The 24,862-nt window shown below is 51.6% G+C and overlaps 4 pseudogenes; all 4 read left to right on the forward strand.

The window, feature by feature from the left end:
• The first annotated feature begins 1,762 nt into the window (after positions 1–1,762).
• Positions 1,763–1,917, forward strand: LOC124294351 (annotated as a pseudogene).
• Positions 1,918–2,392: 475 nt separating this feature from the next.
• LOC124294313 lies at positions 2,393–10,378 on the forward strand (annotated as a pseudogene).
• A 5,833-nt stretch (positions 10,379–16,211) lies between these two features.
• LOC124294349 lies at positions 16,212–16,366 on the forward strand (annotated as a pseudogene).
• A 476-nt stretch (positions 16,367–16,842) lies between these two features.
• On the forward strand, positions 16,843–24,430 carry LOC124294310 (annotated as a pseudogene).
• The last annotated feature ends 432 nt before the right edge of the window (positions 24,431–24,862 follow it).

Raw genomic sequence — 24,862 nt, forward strand, 5'->3', positions numbered from 1 at the left:
TCAAGTCATCGTGCAACTAGCTAGCCAGATGACACCGTCAACTAAGATTGAATTTAAAGACATTTTTAACTTGACTTATTTAACTGTTCTAGATTTAGATTGATTCAGTTTGCCTAGCAAAATTCAACCCTACAATCTAATTGAGGACTTGAAAAACTATTCATCTGAATTCAATGCCCAAAAGAGTAAAAGTAAGCTTCAAAATAAGATACCGAATCAAATAGTATGAAGTTTGAAAAACAATGCTGGTCAATAATAATGCTTGAATTGCAATGGTGCACAAAATGATTCCTCGGTAGAATGAATTGGCAGCAACGGTTAAGTAACAAACTTATCGCTATTGGCTCGATCAAAGTAAAATGATGTGATATACAGCCATTATGATCTGTAGTTTATCCCGCTCTTCAATTTTGCCTCAACTGATGTTAAGAAGGTGGCGATGGCCTGATAAAATTCACTCTGGCACCTGATGTCAGACGAAACAACCAGGTTCGATGGTTCTAATGATTGCACCGCTCGAGAAACCAGGATCCTTGCCACCTAAACGTTTTGACCATCGGGTAAGGCATAATTTTCCTCGTGTTAATCAAAGTTTAAACTCTGAGCCTGCGAAAAAAAAAACGAATTTTATGATTGAATCCATGTTGCAATATTGTCATTGTCAAAGATCACGTAATTGGAAATTCACTCACATGCTTCCATGCCTGACAAATTTAGTCCCGCTTTGACAATGAATTATTTCGTACCTGAAAATATTAGAAACTATTATTATCAAACAGGATTTTTCGGTATTTTTGAAGGCAAACAGAAAGGCAGCACTTTTTGAAAGGTAACCAATGGTCAGACGAAGGGTGATCAGAAGAGTGGATATTGGTCTCCCAGTGTTATCGGACGATTGTCTTGTAAGTTATTGTTTTGTTTCCTAATTTTTCATTAGTAGCATGATTTACACTGTAATATCAATTGTTGTTCTTTTTCTCTTTTTATTCTTGGATATCTGGTAAGCCCTCTTTGTTAACGGAACATTGATTGTTGTACAATGGAGCTGCAAAAACTTTGTCAACTAATCAATGATATCGGCGAGGGTTTTTGTGAGTATTGCGTCGGGTACGTTTTCTGTTAATTACTACTCTTTGTCCTCCTAAGCTTCGTGATTAAGATGAATAATTTCTTCATTCCTTGTTACTCATTTCTTTCATTTATTTCTTGTTCATCGGCACTAATTACTGACTTCTGGAGCACTGCACCGTAACGAATTCACTCTGGAAATACCTTCTACTGGGTCTCAACTATTCATTTATTTTTTAATTTATGTAAATGAAGAATCTGTTCACAATAAACATTGTTTTTACTTACCTACCTCTGTTTGTCCAGACTCCCACTCGTTAATGACATTTCACGTTAAATTTCAGATTTCTTCTTTTAATAAATAACACCCAATTTCTGTATGATTTGATATTTGCTTTTCCGTTAAATTCTTTATTGCGTCGGTTGAATATCTTCCGAAATCAACCAAGGTATTGCTAAACGATACTATTCTTCTTTGACAATTCACGCTACGTAAAAATAAACAGCAGCATAACCTCAATCCACGGCTTTACGCGCGAGAGAATTACAGCTTTTGTTTCATCTTGTGTACGTTGGCGCCTTGCTCAGCAGAAGAAAACATCGCCGCGGCGCGATTTCACCGACCAATGAGATTAAATTATTTGGCGCATGCGCGTTATATGTATAGTTTCAAGAGATTGTCCCGGTATATGATTACCCTGAACGGTGGATCACTTGGCTCGTGGGTCGATGAAGAACAAAGCTAATTGCGCGTCAACTTGTAAACTGCAAGACACATGAACATCGACATTTCGAACGCACATTGCGGTCCACAGATACAATTTCCGGACCACGCCTGGCTGAGGGTCGTTCAACAACGACAGACTGCTCTGTCGGCAACGGTGCTGCGAAAACCCCCCGGGGGAACAGCGCACTGTGTCTCTGCGAGCAAATGACTGGGCGTTCGCAGCCCTTATCGCGCGCCAGTCGCGCGGCAGCGGGTCGCGTCGCCTCAAACGAACACGTATGTCACGGTCACGACGCGTCGCCGCAGATCGCGGGGTCGAGCTGTCGCTGCCGTTCGTCACGTTCCGGTGTTAGCGAAAGTCGAGAGAACGAACGAATCCGGCACGGCCACGCACAGACCGCGCGTTCGGTTTGCCGCTCATGTCAAGAAGTTCCGTCCACGTTCCGCCGCGGGGGCTCCCGAGTCTCCCGTACGGCGGGCGTTTACGGTCGTTTCCGTCGCTGGAACGTATAAAAAATACGTTGTGTCCTCGTCCGTGTTGACGGTGTTGTTCTTGAACGAACGACCGTCGCCGACGACGGACTCACAATCTTACGACGACCTCAGAGCAGGCGAGACTACCCGCTGAATTTAAGCATATTACTAAGCAAAGGAAAAGAAATTAACTAGTATTTCCTCAGTAGTGGCGAGCGAACAGGAAACAGCCCAGCACTGAATCACATGGTTCTGCCGCCGGGAAACGTAGTGTTTGGGAGGATTCACTTATCCCGGGGCGTCGGCCCGCATCCAGGTCCATCTTGAATAGGGCCACTTACCCGCAGAGGGTGCCCGGCCCGTAATGACCGGGACGCACCACGGGAGGATCTCTCCTCAGAGTCGGGTTACTTGAGATTGCAGCTCTAAGTGGGTGGTGAACTCCATCTAAGGCTAAATATGACCACGAGACCGATAGCGAACACGTACCGTGAGGGAAAGTTGAAAAGAACTTTGGAAAGAGAGTTCAAGAGTACGTGAAACTGTTTAGGAGTAAACCTGAGAAACCCGAAAGATCGAACGGGGAGATTCATCGTCAGCGACGCAGGCTTCGCCGCAGCTCGTGACCTCGCGTCCATGGCACTCGGTCGCGGTGCAATGTCCGTCGGCGCCGGCGTGCACTTCTCCCCTAGTAGGACGTCGCGACCCGTTGGGTGTCGGTCTAAGGCCATGTCGGCTGGCTGTCTCGGCGGTCTCGTCGGGGCAGACCCCCGGTTGCCCGTCCGTCTGCCCGGCGGTACCCGCACGGTATAGAGCCGCATTGAACTGCGTCGGGCCCGCCGCAAGCGCGGTCAGCGATTCCCGGTGTTCGGACCTAGCGCCGTCCTCGGGCCTGGCCAGCTGTTGGCTGGCACTTTCAGGACCCGTCTTGAAACACGGACCAAGGAGTCTAACATGTGCGCGAGTCATTCGGACGAGCAAACCTAAAGGCGAAATGAAAGTAAAGGTCAGCCTAGCGCTGACCGAGGGAGGATGGGCCGCGTCACGATGCGGCCCCGCACTCCCGGGGCGTCTCGTTCTCACTGCGAGAAGAGGCGCACCCAGAGCGTACACGTTGGAACCCGAAAGATGGTGAACTATGCCTGGTCAGGACGAAGTCAGGGGAAACCCTGATGGAGGTCCGTAGCGATTCTGACGTGCAAATCGATCTTTGGAACTGGGTAAAGGGGTGTAAGACTAATCGAACCATCCAGTAGCTGGTTCCCACTGAAGTTTCCCTCAGGATAGCTGGCACTTGTGTACAAAACGTACACGAGTCTCATCCGGTAAAGCGAATGATTAGAGGCCTTGGAGCCGAAACGACCTCATCCTATTCTCAAACTTTAAATGGGTGAGATCTCTGGCTGGCTTGAACCATGAAGCCACGAGAGCTCGGATCAGAGTGCCAAGTGGGCCACTTTTGGTAAGCAGAACTGGCGCTGTGGGATGAACCGAACGCCGAGTTAAGGCGCCGAAGTCGACGCTGTCGGGAGATATGGAAAAAGTTTTCTTCTCTGTATAAGCGTTCGAATTCCCTGGAATCCTCTAGCAGGGAGATGAGGTTTGGAACGCGAAGAGCACCGCAGTTGCGGCGGTGTCCTGATCTCCCCCTCGGACCTTGAAAATCTAGGAGAGGGCCACGTGGAGGTCTCGCGCCGGTTTGTACCCATATCCGCAGCAGGTCTCTAAGGTGAAGAGCCTCTAGTCGATAGACTAATGTAGGTTAGGGAAGTCGGCAAATTGAATCCGTAACTTTGGAATAAGGAGTGGCTCTTAGGATCGGGGCGTGTCGGGCTTGGTCGGCAAGCGGGTTTGACTGACGTGCCGGGCCTGGGCGTGTGATGGTAATAACCGGATCCGAGCTCGGCCCCGTGCCTTGGCCTCCCGCGGATCTTCCTTGCTGCGAGGCTTCGGCGGCGGTCGCAGTTGCCGTCGTCCTTTTCGGCCGCCATTCAACGGTCAGCTCAGAACTGGCATGGACTGGGGGAATCCGACTGTCTAATTAAAACAAAGCATTGCGATGGCCCTAGCGGGTGTTGACGCAATGTGATTTCTGCCTAGTGCTCTGAATGTCGACGTGAAGAAATTTAAGCAAGCGTGGGTAAACGGCGGAAGTAACCATGACTTCCTCAAGGACTCTCTGGTGAACGCCTTTAGCCTTGGAGCCTGTAAGGTGATAAATCCAAATTTTGAATTCATCTGCGGTTAAATTCGAATTCTATAATCGAAGAATCAATCGATCCTCAATTTTTAACCCCCCCCCCCTTGTTGGATTACACTACCGAGTTTGCTTTCGTGAGCTAGGTCTCTCTGCTCTGGGACGTCGAAGGGACTGGTCATCCGCTCATCTCTTTGTAGTCGACTCAACGGAAACTGGCCAGTAATTAAAACAAGATCTAACGTGGAGGAAATATTGAAATTATCGACTTTGATCCCGGATTCCAGTCCCAGGGCAGGAGCCAACGTGATAAAAAATGAGCATCATAGATAAGTCGAAAATTGAATTATTGTCTATTCAAAAATCTCACCAAACTTCGAGACAAATCAGAAAACGATGTATAAAATGGAATAAGTGTGTATGTGTATTTGTATGTGACTATGTGTGAAAAGATGTGCCTCATATGTTAAATAAAAGTAAAAATAATATAAGTAGGAATTTCTTCTCTGCATGCACGATGTAAGGAGACTGTAGTGTGTAGATGTTTATGTTCACCCTTTTCAATCCTTTGCTTCGGATTATTACGGGCTTCTCATTGGAAGCAAAGGATTGAAAAGGGTAAACATAAACATCTACACACTACAGTCTCCTGACATCGTGCATGCAGAGAAGAAATTCTTGCTCATACAAATCGGGCACATGAAAACAAATTTGAACTCACTGGTTATGAGAGAAATTAATGACGACAGAGTCAGGGCGGCTAGGTGGTCTAGTGGAGTAAGTCTCCGGTAAAGCATCGCTAGATTCCAGGTTCGATTCCTGGCTCCGTCGTTAATTTTTCAAATTCACCAGTTATTCAAATTTACATATTCTCAACAAAATTTTCTCGTAGATTAATGATTTGCACACCCGCATCTCATTTATTAGACGGCATTGCCGTCTTACGGACTTCTCATCGGAAGCAAAGGATTGAAAAGGGTAAACATAAACATCTACACACTACAGTCTCCTTACATCGTGCATGCAGAGAAGAAATTCTTACTCATACAAATCGGGCACATGAAAACAAATTTGAACTCACTGGTTATGAGAGAAATTAATGACAACAGAGTCAGGGCGGCTAGGTGTTCTAGTGGAGTAAGTCTCCGGTAAAGCATCGCTAGATTCCAGGTTCGATTCCTGGCTCCGTCGTTAATTTTTCAAATTCACCAGTTGTTCAAATTTACATATTCTTAATAAAAATAATATACATTGATCTTACAAGCCTAAATGCCAACCGTACACCTCCTCGTGGTGAGAGTCGGGCAACGTCAGTGGAAACACAGGCGGCCGAGTATGGTGGCTATCTTCGGGTCTTGGTGGGTTGCCAGCCCCCTCGACCCTAACCGTGTTGGTCTAAATTTTAGAAACAAGCCTCGGATGGAAACAAACAACAGCCGGTCCGCTGACCGCGCTGAATCAACACAACCCGAAGCTGGACCCTCAAGGACTGAACGACAAGAGGCTCACTGATGTCGATTTCCCGGGTGCCCTCGAGAGTTTTCGAGTGCTTTAGGAAGAGGTGTTCACGAAAACAGTGCACATAAGAATTGGTATGATTCCTTCAAACTTCAGAACACGGCTGCCACAGTGAAAGATAGATGGCCTAGAGAAGAGAGGCTCATGCTAGCTAGAAAAGAAGCTGAACTAACGTATGCGGCTCAAGGTAAAAGGATTTTCCTCAACCAGGAATTGCTCAAGACCTCTAGTGAAGAGAGAACTCTGGAATCAATTGAAGGACAACGAAGGAAGGACGAGCATAAGGAAGATGTGACCAAGTTTTTGGATGAACTACGTAGACAGCCTCGCAACGACAACGACGATAGTGACGGAAATCAGAGTTCTGATGACTCAGTCACTACTGACGAGGATCCTTTCCTGGCTTACTTCGACTCACTACAACCTCTAACCACCAAAGAGTTCTACGCGCCGAAGCTCAACGCCTTATGTGGAATTACACCAGACACAATAAGAGATAACGTACGAGCATACCTGGGCATTTATCTCAAAGAAATTTTCCCCGCCAACGTAAAATCATATGACGAACATCCGCGTACACAAACGGCCCGGCAGCTAGCGCAAAGTGGGAAGAAAAGAAGAAGAGCTAATTACGCTAGAATACAGGATCTCTGGAAGAAGAACCCCAGTGAATGTGGAAAAAGGATTCTGGACGATCTAGTCGAACAACAGGATTCGATACCAAAAGCCACCATGGAACCATATTGGAGGGCTGTATTTACTCAGGTAAAGAAGGCCTCTCCGATATTAGGCGATACAGTGGATACTCTTGACCACCTATGGCAACCTGTGACAATTAAAGAAATCAAACTAGCATTTCCACCTAAAAATACAGCTGTTGGTCCGGATGGAGTGAACTCAAGGCTACTTAGATAAGTTCCATTGCCAATCCTCGCGAGGATTTTTAATCTGATCCTTTGGTGCGGTCAGCCACCAGAGGCATTATGTGTGTCCAGAACGGTATTGATACCGAAAAAGAAGGGTGCGGATGAACCAGGAGATTTAAGACCGATTACGGTCTCCTTGGTACTAATGAGAACCTTGCACAAAACGATCGCGAATAGATTAAAAGCGGTTTCCTTAGATGAACGTCAAAGAGCCTTTAGGAACACAGATGGATGTGCTGACAACACCATTTTATTAGACCTCGCCCTAAAATATCACAGGAAAAGACATAAGAAGATGTTCGTAGCTATTCTCGATATGGCAAAGGCGTTTGACTCCGTATCTTTTGAAGCATTGAAGACCACGATGAGCGCCAAAGGTATACCACACCCGTTGATAAGCTACGTTATGGCACTTCATCATAATAGCGTAACTACCCTACAGCATGGAAACTGGGAATCAGAGAAAATTAGTCCATCATGTGGCGTCAAACAAGGAGATCCCTTGTCACCTACGCTATTTAACTTCTTGATAGATGGAATGCTAAAATCTTTAACACCGGAGATAGGTATAGATCTCAATGGGCTGCACATAAACGTCCTGGCATTTGCAGATGACTTAGTATTGGTTGCATCTACAGAAACGGGTCTTCAGACGTTGATCAACCAAGTAGCTTCGTATTTAAAGAAGGTTGGCCTTGGAGCCAACGCGAACAAATGTGCAACAATCGCACTTGAGTCTATACCAAGACAGAAGCGAACTGCGTCCGACGAGAAGTGCCGTTTTAAGATAAATGGCGTCACAATACCAGCCCTCAGAAGGATAGACGAATTCAGGTATCTAGGTATAACATTTACACCGGAAGAGAGAGCGAAGCTTGATACCAAGGAAAACTTGGAGACACAGCTGGAACGACTAACCAAAGCCCCGCTCAAGCCACAGCAAAGGCTCTGGATACTGTGTACAATAGTAGTACCAAGGGTCCAATACAAACTAATACTAGGCGATGCAACCTTTGGATACCTGAAAAAGATGGATAAAGTTATTCGTGCTACAATACGGAAATGGTTGAACTTACCAAATGATGCGCCGAACGGATATTTCCACGCAGCTATTAAAGACGGAGGGCTGGGTATCACCTCCATTAGATGGACTGCTCCAGCACTCAGGCTGAGGAGGCTACAAGGGCCGCTGAAATCCTACTATATAACCGGACCAGTAGCTGGCGCCTACCTGGAAAAAGAAATATCAAGATTGGAAAACAAGATCAAAGACAGTACCAATGTGATCTTAAGGTCCAATAGAAGTATCGATGCATTCTGGGCAAGCTAGCTCTATGATACTTATGATGACGCACCACTAAAGGAGTCAAGGAAAACCAAACATTAGCACAAGTGGATTGGAGAAGGAACCGGTTTCTCACAAGCCGTGACTTCCTGAACTCGTGTAAAGCCCGAATCAACGCTCTCCCAACTCTCTCGAGAACTGCCAGGGGAAGAATGAAAGACCGAAATTGTAGAGCAGGATGCGGACGGATCGAAAACCTGAATCACATACTACAACACTGCCATCGCACGCACAAATCAAGAATAATGAGACACGCAGCGATATGTAAATACTGGGTGAGAAATTTGAAAAAGCTAGAATACGTGACAGAAGAAGAACCAAAGTTCAAAACATATGAAGGTCTAAGGAAACCAGACATAGTAGCCACCCTCGGGAAAACGTCGGTAATTTTAGACGCTCAGATGATAATCGACCGATTTGACTTAGATAAGGCTAACAAATGTAAAACTGAATACTATGCTGACAATGAATCTCTGATGAAAGAAATTAAAGAAAAATATGGTAGCGACGCTGTTCTGGTGAATGCAATTACGCTAAACTGGGGAGGAGTTTGGAGCAAAGCCTCGTGCAGTTATCTACTTACCAGAGGTTTCATCAGACAGTAAGACATCAAAGTGCTATCATCACTGACCATCGTCGGGAGCATCACCGGATTTAACCAGTTCAGCAGAGCAACGACAGTGGGACCTAAAAAGGAAGGAAGAGAATACAGAAATATGTGATGGGAAAACAGCAACACCGGAAAGATAGGAAAGAAGGATGAGAGGGGCCAGTTTCACAACGAAGAAATAGATCTATCGCTTGGACATAAGTTCAGGCAATATAATGTTACATTAATATAGCCTATACTTGAGATATGATTATTATGTAATTAAAAAAAAAAAACAATAGCCAAATGCCTTGTCATCTAATGAGTGACGCGCACAGATGGATTAACGAGATTCCCACTGTCCCTATCTACTATCTAGCGAAACCACTGCCAAGGGAACGGGCTTGGAAAAATTAGCGGGGAAAGAAGACCCTGTTGAACTTGACTCTAGTCTGGCACTGTAAGGAGACATAAGAGGTGTAGCATAAGTGGGAGGTGGCAACATCGCCGGTGAAATACCACTACTTTCATCGTTTCTTTACTTACTCGGTTAGGCAAAGCGCGTCGTCGAGGACTTTCGTCCCGGCTGTCACGGTGTTCTAGAGCCAAGCGTGTAAGAGTGGTGTGTGGCTTCGGCCGATCGTCGATCATACTCTCGCGTAATCCGATTTGAGGACACTGCCAGGCGGGGAGTTTGACTGGGGCGGTACATCTGTCAATGAACAACGCAGATGTCCTAGGGCCAGCTCAGCGAGGACAGAAACCTCACGTAGAGCAGAAGGGCAAAGGCTGGCTTGATCTAGATGTTCAGGACGCATAGAGAATGCGAAAGCACGGCCTATCGATTCTTTTGGCTTGAAGAGTTTTCAGCAAGAGGTGTCGGAAAAGTTACCACAGGGATAACTGGCTTGTAGCAGCCAAGCGTTCATAGCGACGTCGCTTTTTGATCCTTCGATGTCGGCTCTTCCTATCATTGCGAAGCAGAATTCGCCAAGCGTTGGATTGTTCACCCACCAATAGGGAACGTGAGCTGGGTTTAGACCGTCGTGAGACAGGTAAGTTTTACGCTACTGATGACTCGTTGTTGCGATAGTAATCCTGCTCAGTACGAGAGGAACCGCAGGTTCGGACATTTGGTTCACGCACTCGGTCGAGCGGCCGGTGGTGCGAAGCTACCATCCGTGTGATTATGCCTAAACGCCTCTAAGGCCGTATCCTCTCTAGTCAAAGGAGGCAACGATATTTCTAGAAGTCTCGTGGGTCGAAAGGCTCAAAACAATGTGACTTTACTAGGTGGCCGGTCCACGGACCGGTCGTCACACGAGCCCTGTTTGCCGGGCGGGGTCTTCGGCCTTCGTCGGGATCTTCCCGCTCGTCGGTCTGGCCTCAAACGGTCGATCATGGGTCATCAAGTTCGATGTCGAGACTCGGAATCGTCTGTAGACGACTTAGGTACCTGGCGGGGTGTTGTACTCGGTAGAGCAGTTACCACGCTGCGATCTGTTGAGACTCAGCCCTTGGCTTGGGGATTCGTCTTGTCGGTTAGACGAGGCCCCAATGTTTGTGTTTGCAGAGCTGGCACGACGCCGGTCGCGCGACGCGTCGCTGGTCCTATGTCGGACAAGTCGCGGGCGGACCGGCGCGGCCGTGCTCTGCTTGCCGAGCGAGTGCGATGGCAATGCGAGTACGGGGACTTGGAGGAGAAAAATTTTTCCCGTACCCGTTGTCACTCGAGATATATCCGAGGCAGCTCGGATCGCCGGTCAGCGAACGCAAGGCCGACAAGCGCGACCGGAGGGACCGGTGGACCCCCTCGGTACGTCGCGGGATTCGGCGACGGTATTATAGGCCGTGATTATTCTTCCGATGATACGTCGACCGTCGGCCGTCGTACTCGATCCCCAAGGGACTTGGGAATTTTTTTCGTCCCTGGCGATGAAAAGGCAATGCGCCGCGTCCGGTGATAGTCGGCGCTGGACCCGCAAACCGACCGTGGTACGGCGGAACTTCTGGAAATTTTCGTCCAGGTCGACCGAAAGGCAATGCGCCACGTCCCGGAGCCGATGGAACGACGGCGGACTGACGGACCCCCGATGCAGCGCGACGGGACACTTGTGAAAATTTCCGCCCGAGTCGACCAAGGGGCGATGCGCGGCGTCCCGAAGTCAATGCGGGCCGACTGGACTTGTAAAAATCTCGGTCCGAGTCGAGCGATAGGCGACGCGTGGCGTGGCGGAGTCGATCCAGGCCGACTGGACTTGTAAAAAATTCGGTCCGAGTCGAGCGGAAGGCGATGCGCCGCGTCCCGGGGCCGATGGGACGACGGAGGACGGACGAAGCCCCTATGCGGCGCGACCGGACTTGTGAAAATTTCGGTTCTAGTCGACCGAGAGGCGATGCGCGGCGTCCGGGAGTAGATACGGGCCGACGGGACTCGTTGAAGTTTCGGTCCGAGTCGAGCGAAAGGCGACGCGTGGTGTCCCAGAGTCCATCGGAGCCGACGGGACTTGTGAAAATTTCGGTCTGAGACAAGCGAAAGGCGATGCGCGGCGTCCCGGAGTCGATACGGACCGACGGGACCTGTTGAAGCTGCAGTCCGAGTCAAGCGAAGGGCGAAGCGCGGCGTCCCGGAGTCGATACGGGCCGACAGAACTCGTTCAAGTTTCGGTCCGAGTCGAGGGAAGGGCGACGCGCGGCGTCCCGAAGTCGATCCGGGCCGACGGGACTCGTGAAAATTCGGTCCGAGACGAGCGAAAGGCGATGCGCTGCGTCCCGGAGTTGATACGGGCCGTCGGGACCTGTTGAAGCTGCGGTCTGAGACGAGCGAAAGGCGATGCGCTGCGTCCCGGAGTTGTTACGGGCCGACGGGACCTGTTGAAGCTGCGGTCCGAGTCGAGCGATAGGCGATGCGCGGCGTCCCGGAGTCGATACGGGCCGACAGAACTCGTTCAAGTTTCGGTCCGAGTCGAGGGAAGGGCGACGCGCGGCGTCCCGAAGTCGATCCGGGCCGACGGGACTCGTGAAAATTCGGTCCGAGACGAGCGAAAGGCGATGCGCTGCGTCCCGGAGTTGATACGGGCCGTCGGGACCTGTTGAAGCTGCGGTCCGAGTCGAGCGAAAGGCGATGCGCGGCGTCCCGGAGTCGATGCGGGCCGACGGGACGCGTTAAAGTTTCGGTCCGAGTCGAGCGGAGGGCGATGCGCAGCGTCCCCGAGTCGATCCGGGCCGACAGGACTTGTGAAAATTCGGTCCGAGACGAGCGAAAGGCGATGCGCTGCGTCACGGAGTCGATCCGGGACGACGTGACTTGTAAAAAATTCGGTCCGAGTCGAGCGGAAGGCGATGCGCTGCGTCCTGGGGCTGATGGGACGACGGCGGACGGACGAACCCCCGATGCGGCGCGACCGTACTCACAAAAATTTCGGGCCGAGTCGATCAAAAGGCGATGCGCGGCGTCCGGAAGTCGATCCGGGCCGACGGGACTTGTAAATTTTTCTGTCCAAGTCGACCGAAAGGCGATGCGCGGCGTCCCGGAGTCGATCGGGGCCGACGGGACTCGTTGAAGAACGGTCCGAGTCGAGCGAAAGGCGACGCGCGGCGCCCCGGAGTCGATCCGGACCGACGGGACCTGTTGAAGCTGCAGTCCGAGTCAAGCGAAGGGCGAAGCGCGGCGTCCCGGGGTCGATACGGGCCGACGGAGCTCGTTCAAGTTTCGGTCCGAGTCGAGAGAAGGGCGACGCGCGGCGTCCCGAAGTCGATCCGGGCCGACGGGACTTGTGAAAATTTCGGTCTGAGACAAGCGAAAGGCGATGCGCGGCGTCCCGGAGTCGATACGGGCCGACGGAACTCGTTCAAGTTTCGGTCCGAGTCGAGAGAAGGGCGACGCGCGGCGTCCCGAAGTCGATCCGGGCCGACGGGACTCGTGAAAATTCGGTCCGAGAAAAGCGAAAGGCGCTGCGCGGCGTCCCGGAGTCGTTACGAACCGACGGGACTTGTGAAAATTCGGTCTGAGACGAGCGAAAGGCGATGCGCTGCGTCCCGGAGTTGATACGGGCCGACGGGACCTGTTGAAGCTGCGGTCCGAGTCGAGCGATAGGCGATGCGCGGCGTCCCAAAGTCGATCCGGGCCGGGATCCTGTCGGAACATCGTTAAATGAGCCTTGGTTAATTTCAACAAAGTTTCCGGAGTTCCAAATTTTTTTGATAGCCCGTGGAGGTGTCGCCCCGTAAGCCGACCGTGCTACCACCGTATCGGCGCCGACGTCCTAGCGGCCAGGCTCCTACTGGTAAGAGGAGCGAGTCGGTCGGGCCGGTCTCCCGTCGTCCGCCTGCTACGCAGTGCCGGTACGTGCTCGAGCACGATACGTACGTTAGCGTGGACCAGGAGCGGGCGTTCGCGGACCGTTTCGTGCCTCGTACCAAAGAAACTACGCAACTCGCGTTGTTTCATTATCGTCACTGCATTACCGCGGGTCGGTGTCTCAGACCGAATGGCCCTCGACGCGGTACCAAGAAGTTCGGCTCTTCGTGAACCACGAAAGGCGAAACGCTTCAACGCTCGCGTCAACTCGCTTCTTTCCGAGCGTGCACTCAGAGACCAGAGATGTTATAACAACGTATCCCAGACGCTTTCAATCTAGCCGACGGGTATGGGAGATCGTTCGAACGCTTATGAGCCGAGTGTCGAGGTGGCGGCACACAGATCCGGGGCTGCCTGCGGGCAGTCCCGAAACACACAGCAGACGCGCGGCCGACCGGACTCGAAGACCCGGTCGGCGATGGGTGGCGCACGTCCGAGCCGAGATTTTGTATCGGAGCTCCCTGGTTGATCCTGCCAGTAGTCATATGCTTGTCTCAAAGATTAAGCCATGTATGTCTTAGTGCAAGCCAAACTGAGGTGAAACCGCGAATGGCTCATCATATCAGTTATGGTTTCTTAGATCATACACACATTTACTTGCATAACTGTGGTAATTCTACAGCTCATACATGCAAACAGAGTTCCGACCAGAGATGGAAGGAATGCTTTGATTAGATCGGAACCAATCGGCGGCGGGTAGGTCCCGTCCGCCGTTTACCTTGGTGACTCTGAATAACTTTGGGCTGATCTCACGGTCTCGTACCGGCGACGCTTCTTTCAAATGTCTGCCTCATCAACTGTCGATGGTAGGCTCTGCGCCTACCATGGTTGTAACAGGTGACGGGAATTTAGGGTTCGGTTCCGGAGAGGGAGCCTGAGAAGCGGCTACTACATCCAAGGAAGGCAGCAGGCGCGCAAATGACCCACTCCCGGCACGGGGAGGTAGTGACGAAAAACAACGATACGGGACTCATCCGAGGCCCCGTAATCGGAATTAGTTAACTTTGAATCCTCCAACAAGGATCCATAGGAGGGCAAGTCTGGTGCCAGCAGTCGCGGTAATTCCAGCTCCATTAGCGTATATTGAAGTTGTTGCGGTTAAAAAGCTCGTAGTCGAATCTGTGTTCCACGCTGTCGGTTCACCGCTCGCAGTGTCTAACTGGCGTGATTGTGGGACGTCCTACCGGTGGGCTTAGCCCTTCGGGGCGGCGCAACTAATATCCCATCGCGGTGCTCTTTACTGAGTGTCGATGTGGGCCGCTACGTTTACTTTGAACAAATTTGAGTGCTTAAAGCAGGCTATTTTCGCCTGAATACTGTGTGCATGGAATAATGAAATAGGACATCGGTTCTATTTTGTTGGTTTTCGGAACACCGAGGTGATGATTAATAGAGACAGGTGGGGGCATTCGTGTTGCGACGTTAGAGGTGAAATTCTTGGATTGTCGCAAGACGGACAGAAGCAAAAGCATTTGCCAATAATGTTTTCTTCAATCAAGAACGAAAGTGAGAGTTCCGGAGGCGATCAGACAACGCCCTCGTTCAACCGTTAACGATGCCAGCCAGCGATCCGCCGATGTTCCTTCGATGACTCGACGTGCAGCTTTCGGGAAACCAAAGCTTTTGGGTTCCAGGGGAAGTATGGTTGCAAAGCTGAAACTTGAAGGAATTAACGGAAGGGCACCACTAGGAGTGGAGCCTGCGGCTCAATCTGACTCAACACGGGAAACCTCACCAGGCCCGGACACTGGAAGGATTGACAGATTGAGAGCTCTTTTTTGATTCGGTGGGTGGTGGTGTATGGCCGTTCTTAGATGGTGGAGCGATTTGTCTGATGAATTCCGATAACGAACGAGACTCTAGCCTGCTAAATAGGCGTACCTTCCGGTATCTCGAAGGCCCCCGGCCTCGGTCGGGCGGTTTTTACTACCGGCGTACTAATAAATCTTCTCAGAGGAACAGCCGGCTTCTAGCAGCTCGAGATTGAGCGATAACAGGTCTGTGATGCCCTTAGTTTTTCTGGGCCGCACGCGCGCTACACTGGAGGAATTAGCGTGTTTTCCCTGGCCGAAAGGCCCGGGTAACCCGCTGAACCTCCATCGTGCTAGGGATTGGGGCTTGCACTGATCCCCCATGAACGAGGAATTCCTAGTAAGCGCGAGTCATAAGCTCGCGTTGATGACATCCCTGCGCTTTGTACACACCGCCCGTCGCTACTACCGAATAAATGATTTAGTGAGGTCTTCGGACTGGTACGCGGAAATGTCTCGGCATTGCCGATATTGCCGGGAAGATGACCAATTTTGATCATTCAGAGGAAGTAAAAGTCTTCACAAGGTTTCCGTAGGTGAACCCGCGGAAGGATCATTAACGTTTCGTACTGCCGAAGCAGCGACTCGTAAGCGCGCGGGGCTGTCTCGCCGCGAGAGCGGCATGTACGCCCACGTGTCGCGAACAAAATTCCACAAAACTTTGAACGACGTAACGGTCGGGCCGGTTGCCGCGGCGCGTAACACAATCGTCATGACAACGAACGCGGTGCTGACGCCGGATCCGATGGGTCCGGCGTTTGCCGCTGGTCTCAGCGCTTCTCCGCGGGCATCCTATCTGCGCCTGAGTGTCCTCGGTGTAACTCTGTTACACCCCAGACGCAGGCCGCGAACGCGGTAGGCTTCGAAGAGAATTGTCGCCCGTACAAGGAAGCTCGCGGCAGCGTCAAGGGCAGCGATGCCCGAGACTCGCTGACGCGGCCCACTGCCGTCCGCCGTCGATTGTTTGCATAGCGAGCCGATCGGGTTCGGGCCGGTTCATTTCGGTAGACGACCCGTGAACTCGAGGCGACGTCGGCTCTTGAACTATCGCACGAACGATATTTGACGCGCGGCGCGCGTTCCTTCCCCCTCGCATCCGCGCAAGGGCTGATGCATTCGGCGCCGCGCTCACGACCACAGAAAGCCCCTAACAACCGTAATTTTAGCATTCTTAATGCTAAATTCGCATATATGATTACCCTGAACGGTGGATCACTTGGCTCGTGGGTCGATGAAGAACGCAGCTAATCGCACGTCAACTTGTGAACTGCAGGACACATGAACATCGACATTTCGAACGCACATGGCGGTCCACAGATACAATTCCTGGACCACGCCTGGCTGAGGGTCGTTTAACAATTACAGACTGCTCTGTCGGCAACGGAGCTGCGAAAACCCCCTGGGGGAACAGCGCACCGTGTCTCTGCGAGCGAATGACTGGGCGTTCGCAGCCCTTATCGCGCGCCGGTCGCGCGGCAGCCGGTAGCGTCGCCTCAAACGAACACGTTTGTCACGGTCACGACGCGTCGCCGCAGATCGCGGGGTCGAGCTGTCGCTGCCGTTCGTCACGTTCCGGTGTAAGCGAAAGTCGAGAGAACGAACGAATCCGGCACGGCGACGCAGAGACCGCGCGTTCGGTTTTCCGCTCATGTAAAGAAGTTCCGTCCACGTTCCGCCGCGGGGGGCTCCCGAGTCTCCCGTACATCGGGCGTTCACGGTCGTTTCCGTCGCTGGAACGTATGAAGAATACGTTGTGTCCTTGTCCGTGTCAACGGTGCTGTCCTTGAACGAACGACCGTCGCCGACGACGGATTCGCAATCTTACGACGACCTCTGAGCAGGCGAGACTACCCTCTGAATTTAAGCATATTACTAAGCGGAGGAAAAGAAACTAACTAGGATTTCCTTAGTAGCGGCGAGCGAACAGGAAACAGCCCAGCACTGAATCCCGCGGTTCTGCCGCCGGGAAACGTAGTGTTCGGGAGGATCCACTTATCATGGGGCGTCGGCCCGCGTCCAGATCCATCTTGAATGGGGCCACTCAGCCGCAGAGGGTGCCAGGCCCGTAGAGACCGGGACGCGCCACGGTAGGATCTCTCCTCACAGTCGGGTTGCATGAGATTGCAGCTCTGAGTGCGTGGTAAACTACATCTAAGGCTAAATATGACCACAAGACCGATAGCGAACACGTACCGCGGGGGAAAGTTGAAAAGTACTTTGGAGAGCGAGTTCAAGAGTACGTAAAACTGTTCAGGGGTAAACCTGAGAAACCCGAAAGATCGAACGGGGAGATTCATCGTCAGCGTCGCAGGCTTCGTCGTGGCTCGTGATGTCGGGACCTCGCGTCCACGGCACTCGGTCGCGGCGCAATGTCCAGAGGCGCCGGCGTGCACTTCTCCCCCTGTAGGACGTCGCGACCCGTTGGGTGTCGGTCTTAGGCCCGGTCGGCTTCCTGTCTCGGCGTTCTCGTCGGGGCAGACTCCCGGTTGCCTGTCCGGCTGCCCGGCGGTACCCGCAAGGTATAGAGCTGCATTGAACTGCGTTAGGCCCGCCGCAAGCGCGGTCAGCGATTTCCGGTGATCGGACCTAGCGCCGTCCCCGGGCCTGGCCAGCTGTTGGCTGGCGGTGTCCTCTAGCTGGCTCGTTCGAATTATCAAATACCGGTCGGCGACGCTATTGCTTGAGGTACTTCCAGGACCCGTCTTGAAACACGGACCAAGGAGTCTAACATGTGCGCGAGTCATCGGGACGAGCAAACCTAAAGGCGAAATGACAGTAAAGGTCAGCCCAGCGCTGACCGAGGGAGGATGGGCCGCGTCACGATGCGGCCCCGCACTCCCGGGGCGTCTTGTTCTCACTGCGAGAACAGGCGCACCCAGAGCGTACAAGTTGGGACCCGAAAGATGGTGAACTATGCCTGGTCAGGACGAAGTCAGGGGAAACCCTGATGGAGGTCCGTAGCGATTCTAACGTGCAAATCGATCGTCGGAACTTGGTATTGGGGCGAAAGACTAATCGAACCATCTAGTAGCTGGTTCCCTCCGAAGTTTCCCCCAGGATAGTTCGCACTCGCGTACAAAACGTACACGAGTTTCATCCGGTAAAGCGAATAATCAGAGGCCTTAGGGCCGAAACGACCTCAACCTATTCTCAAACTTTAAATGGGTGAGATCTCTGGCTTGCTTGAACTATGAAGCCACGAGATCTCGGATCAGAGTGCCAAGTCGGCCACTTTCGGTAAGTGGAACTGGCGCTGTGGGATGAACCAAACGCCGAGTTAAGACGCCAAAGTCGACGCTTATGGGATACCATGAAAGGCGTTCGTTGCTCAAGACAGCAGGACGGCGGCCATGGAAGTCGGAATCCGCTAAGGAGTGTGTAACAACTCACCTGCCGAAGCAACTAGCGCTGAAAATGGATGGCGCTGAAGCGTCGCGCATATACTCAGCCGTCAGCGGCATACGAGGCGGACTAGGCCGTCATGAAGCCCTGACGAGTAGGAGGGTCGCGGCGGTGTGCGCAGAAGGGTCTGGGCGTGAGCCTGCCTGGAGCTGCGGTTGGTGCACATCTTGGTGGTCGTAGCAAATACTCCAGCGAGGCCCTGGAGGACTGACGTGGAGAAGGGTTTCGTGTGAACAGCCGTTGCACACTAGTCAGTCGATCCTAAGCCCTGAGAGAAATCTCATGACGATGTTGGTGTATCTCTATGCCTGACACGCACGTTGTGACGCCGGTGATTGTGCGAACGTCGGGCCTCGCTCGGCGTTCCCCCCGGCGAGGGCGCGCGCGGTTTGAAATGTGACACACCTGTCGGGCGAAAGGGAATCCGGTTTCTATTTCGGAACCCGGCAGCGGAACCGTTTACAAGTCGGGCCCTCGCAAGAGAGTTCGTCGGGGTAACCCAAAAAGACCTGGAGACGCCGTCGGGAGATCCGGAAAGAGTTTTCTCTTCTTCATAAGCGTTCGAGTTCCCTGGAATCCTCTAGCAGGGAGATAGGGTTTGGAACGCGAAGAGCACCGCAGTTGCGGCGGTGTCCGGATCTTCCCCTTGGACCTTGAAAATCCAGGAGAGGGCCACGTGGAGGTCTCGCGCCGATCGTACCCATATCCGCAGCAGGTCTCCAAGGTGATGAGTCCCTAGTCGATAGACTAATGTAGGTAAGGGAAGTCGGCAAATTGGATACGTAACTTCGGAATACGGATTGGCTCTGCGGATTGGGGTGTGTTGGGCTTGGTCGGGAAGCGGGTTTGGCTGACGTGCCGGGCCTGGGCGAGGTGATGATAAAAACCGGATCCGAGCTCGGCTCCCCGCCTTGGCTTTCTGCAGATCTTCCTTGCTGCGAGGCTTCGGCGGCGGTTCGCCGTTGCCGTCGTCCTCTTCGGCCGCCATTCAACGGTCAGCTAAGAACTGGCACGGACTGGGGGAATCCGACTGTCTAATTGAAACAAAGCATTGCGGTGGCCCTAGCGGGTGTTGACGCAATGTGATTTCTGCCTAGTGCTGTGAATGTCGACGTGAAGAAATCGAAGCAGGCGCGGGCGAACGGCGGGAGTAACTCCGACTCTCTCAAGGACTCCTTGGTGAACGCCTTCAGCCTCGGAGCCCAAGTGCCAACCGTAAACCTCCTTGTGGTGAGGGTCGGGCAACGTCATTAGAAGTGCAGGCGGCCGAGTACGGTGGCTATCTCAGGGTCATGGGGGCTGCCAACCCCCTTGACCCTTAACAGTCGGCGTGAAACCTTAAAACAAGCCTCGGATCGAATCAGAATCCGGCGAGTCCACAGACTCAGCCGACCCAACAAACCTGAACCTTTTGTGCACTCCAAAAGATAAAGGTCATCGAAACGTCAGCGACATCGACGGAGCATGCAGATTTCCGGGACGCAACAAAACCTTCAAAACGACCAGAGGAAGAGGCGTCCACGAATGCAGAGCACACCCGGACTAGTATGATACCAAGAAACTGGAAATGGAGAATTTCAAGATAAGATGGACGGATGAAGAGAAGCTGCTGATGGCACGGCGCGAAGCGAAGATACTGTTCGAAAGTGACACTAAAGTCACGAACATCAATCAACGGATACAGGAAATATTCGGCGCGGGAAGGACGATTGAAAGCATAAAGAGGCACAGGAGGCGATTCAGTCACAAACGCAAAGTGCAGAAATTCCTGACCGAGCTGACAGAGAAGGCCTGGGCGGAAGCTGAAGAGAACAGCGAGTCAGACGATGTGTCTGTACCTGATCCTTTTTCAGGAAAGCCGGCAAACACCTTACTGGACGAATCAGCGCGCTGTTTAACGGACATGAGACCACTCAACTATGAGAACTATCAAACACAATGGCTTCATGAGATCTGCTGTGCCATACCTAATGTAACAAACGAGAGTACTCTTATAAATACTGCTCTTCATATTCGTGAAATCTTACCCCCGCCGAAAAATCATCATCAACCAAACGCTTGGAGAGAGGGTGACCGTTTTGTAAATAGGAGGCAAGCCAGGAGAGCCGAATATGCGAAGGTACAAGATCTGTGGCGGAAGAATCTATCTAGATGTGTTAAGACCATCCTGAGCGACCAAGTTGGCGACGAGCCTTTCATCGACAGGGATATTATGGAACCCTACTGGCGTGCAGTCTTGAACAAAAATAGTGGCCTCGCCCCAACAGTTACGGCCCCTACACGAACTGAAGATAACCTATGGAAACCAATATCGCCGAAAGAAATTAAAGCCGCATATCCACCTACAAGAACAGCGGTAGGACTGGATGGTATCAGCACAAGAGCTCTGAAAGCAATTCCGGTGGAGATATTAGTGCGTCTCTTCAACATCTTTATGTGGTGTGGTAAATTACCCGAACACCTATACCTGTCAAAGACGGTACTTATTTCCAAGAAAAAGGACGCTCAAGAACCCGGAGAATTTAGGCCAATTACTATCTCGTCGGTTATTGTAAGAACTTCCCACAAAATCCTGGCAAACAGACTGAAAATAATACAACTCGATGAAAGGCAGAGGGCTTTTCGGGACACGGACGGATGCAGTGATAATATATTTCTAATGGACATGGTACTACGTTTTCACAGAGCGAAACATTGAAAGCTCTTTCTTGCATCGTTAGATATAGCTAAGGCATTTGATTCCCTCTCCTTTGAAGCTCTTGTCGCTATCATGAAAACCAAAGGCCTACCAGAGGCTATGATAAACTACATCGAGGAGGCTTACGAAAATAGCAGCACCTTACTAGTACATGGAGGGTGGACCTCCCGGCCGATTAATTCTACTTGTGGAGTGAAGCAGGGTGATCCACTCTCCCCAGTACTATTTAATTTCGTCATCGATGGTCTCCTCAAAATTATACCGGAGGAGATTGGAGTCAATCTGGATGGCTTTAAGGCGAATGTGGTAGCATTTGCGGATGACATGTACCTAATAGCATCATCAGAGGTCGGGCTACAAGAGCTGCTCGACTTAGTATCGAACCATCTCTACAGCTGTGGCCTAGAAGTTAACGCTAGTAAATGTCTTATATTATAGATTCTTGGTGATCGGTCAATTAAGAAAACGTAATTTTAGTTGACGTTTCGACCCGGATATGGGCCCTCCTCAGAACGATTTATTTTAAAAAACTGTCAAAAATGCTATATATTTTTAAAATAAATCGTTCTGAGAAGGGCCCATATCCGGGTCGAAACGTCAACTAAAATTACGTTTTCTTAATTGACCGATCACCAAGAATCTATAATATATTACATACGAGGTCGAGAATTCTTATTCATCAGCTAGTAAATGTCTGACTGTATCACTAAAAACGGTACCTACGCAGAAGAAGACGGCAATTGACGCGAGGTGCAAATTCAAGATAAACGGAAGGGACCTGCCAGCGCTGAAGAGGACAGATGAATGGAGGTACCTGGGCGTGCCATTCACACCTGAAGGTAGAGTGCATAACAGTGGCTTGGAGCGGCTTAAACCTAACCTTGAACGAATGTCCAAGGCCCCGTTGAAGCTGCAACAGCGACTGTGGGCACTGAGAACTGTCCTTATCCCGAAAATCCTGTATGAGCTAACAATGGGCTCAGCTCAGATAGGCTACCTACGAAAAACCGATAGGTACATAAGACCTGCAGTGAGGAAATGTTTTAACCTACAGAACGACTGCCCGAATGCGTACATCCATGCGAATATCAAGAATGGGGGTCTCGGTGTCCAATCAGTTCGATGGACAGCACCAATTCTGAGAAGAGCGAGGTTGACAGCCCTGAAGTATTCGATGCACGTCAGCGGACAAGTCCCAGGAGCGTTTATCGAAAAGGAGTACCAAGCGGTGGAGAGAAGATTGACAGAGGCGAACAACGTCATAGCTTTGGAGAAGCAAAAAGACCGAAGATGGGCCGACCTCCTCTACAAGTCCGTGGATGGGAGTGCCCTTAAGAATTCAGAACTCGTCGACCATCAGCACGACTGGGTGAGAAGGGCGACACGGTTTATTTCAGGGAAAGACTTTGTCACAACTTGTGAAGTACGAATCAACGCTCTGTCCACAAGATCCAGGACCACCAGGGGAAGACACCGTGATCGAGCCTGTAAAAGGGGTTGCGGCCCGTCCGAGAGGCTCAACCATGTTTTACAGCATTGCCACAGAACTCATATTGTACGAATGAAGAGGCACGATGCGGTGGTTAACTACGTTGCTAGAGGCCTCGCCAATCAGAAATGGTGGGTGCAGAAAGAGCCAATCTATGCGTCTGCAGAAGGACAACGGAAGCCAGACATTGTAGCTGCGCTAGGAAAGACCGCGCTCATCGTCGACGCGCAGGTGATGAGCGAGCAGACAGACTTCGAGAGAGCGAATTGTAACGAGGTGAACTATTACGCTGATGACAAATCGCTGATAGAGACGATTAGGACGACTTGTAAGGCCGAGACAGTCTTGGTGCTCGCTGTAACACTGAACTGGCGAGGTTTATGGAGTCGGACCTCTGCTACCGAGCTCATAAAAAGAGGGGTCTCGCGTACCGGAGACTTGACTTTCATATCCAGCAAAGTGGTTATCGGTGGGGTAGCAGCGTGGAACCAATTCGATAGAACCACAAGTATGGCGCGAACGCACCGGCGGACCGAAATCAGGAAAAGTGCGGAAGAGGGTGAAGAGTATAGTGCTGCCTCGCAGGCATAATGTTATTGTTAGGTTGCTGTAAACGAATAATTCGAAAAAAAAAAAAAATAGCCAAATGCCTCGTCGTCTAATTAGTGACGCGCATGAATGGATTAACGAGATTCCCACTGTCCCTATCCACTATCTAGCGAAACCACTGCCAAGGTAACGGGCTTGGATAAATTAGCGGGAAAAGAAGACCCTGTTGAACTTGACTCTAGTCTGGCACTGTAAGGAGACATGAGAGGTGTAGCATAAGTGGGAGGTGGCAACATCGCCGGTGAAATACCACTACTTTCATCGTTTCTTTACTTACTCGGTTAGGCGGAGCGCGTGCGTTGAGGACTTTCGTCCCGGCTGTCACGGTGTTCTAGAGCCAAGCGTGTAAGAGTGGCGTGTGGCTTCGGCCGATCGTCGATCATACTCCCACGTGATCCAATTTGAGGACACTGCCGGGCGGGGAGTTTGACTGGGGCGGTACATCTGTCAAAGAATAACGCAGGTGTCCTAAGGCCTGCTCAGCGAGGACAGAAACCTCGCGTAGAGCAAAAGGGCAAAAGCTGGCTTGATCTCGATGTTCAGTACGCATAGAGACTGCGAAAGCATGGCCTATCGATTCTTTTGGCTTGAAGAGTTTTCAGCTAGAGGTGTCAGAAGAGTTACCACAGGGATAACTGACTTGTGGCGGCCAAAGCGTTCATAGCGACGTCGCTTTTTGATCCTTCGATGTCGGCTCTTCCTATCATTGCGAAGCAGAATTCGCCAAGCGTTGGATTGCTCACCCACCAATAGGGATCGTGAGCTGGGTTTAGACCGTCGTAAGACAGGTTAGTTTTACCCTACTGATGACTCGTCGTTGCGATAGTAATCCTGCTCGGTACGAGAAGAACCGCAGGTTCGGACATTTGGTTCACGAACTCGGTCGAGCGGCCGGTGGTGCGCGGTGTCAAAGGGGGCAACGATATTTCTAGGAGTCTCGTGGGTCGAAAGGCTCAAAACAATGTGACTTGACTAGGTGGCCGGTCCACGGACCGGTCGTCGCACGAGCCCTGTTTGCCGGGCGGGGTCTTCGGCCTTCGTCGGGATCTTCCCGCTCGTCGGTCTGGCCTCGAATGGTCGATCATGGGTCATCCAGTCCAATGTCGAGACACGGAATCGTCTGTAGACGACTTAGGTACCTGGCGGGGTGTTGTACTCGGTGGAGCAGTTACCACACTGCGATCTGTTGAGACTCAGCCCTTGGCTTGGGGATTCGTCTCGTCGGTTAGACGAGGCCCCAATGTGTTGGTGTTTGCAGAGCTGGCTCGACGCCGGTCACGCGACGCGTCGCTCGTCCCATGTCGGACGAGTCGCGGGCGGACCGGCGCGGCCGTGCTCTGCTCGCCGAGCGGGTGCGATGGCAATGCGAGTGCGGGGACTTAGAAAAGAAAATTTTTTTCCGTACCCGTTGCCACTCGAGATATATCCGAGGCAGCAGCTCGGATCGCCGGTCGGCGAACGCAAGGTCGACAAGCGCGACGGGAGGGACTGGTGGACCCCCTCGGTACGTCGCGGGATTCGGCGATGGTATTATAGGCCGTAATTATTCTTGCGATGATGCGTCGACCGTCGGCCGTAGTCCTCGATCCCCAAGGGACTTGGAGATGTTTTTCGTCCCAGGCGACGGAAAGGCAATGTGCCGCGCCCCG

The sequence above is a fragment of the Neodiprion lecontei genome, chromosome 4 (genome assembly GCF_021901455.1).
Source record: "Neodiprion lecontei isolate iyNeoLeco1 chromosome 4, iyNeoLeco1.1, whole genome shotgun sequence".
In the NCBI taxonomy this organism is placed as follows: Eukaryota; Metazoa; Arthropoda; class Insecta; order Hymenoptera; family Diprionidae; genus Neodiprion; species Neodiprion lecontei.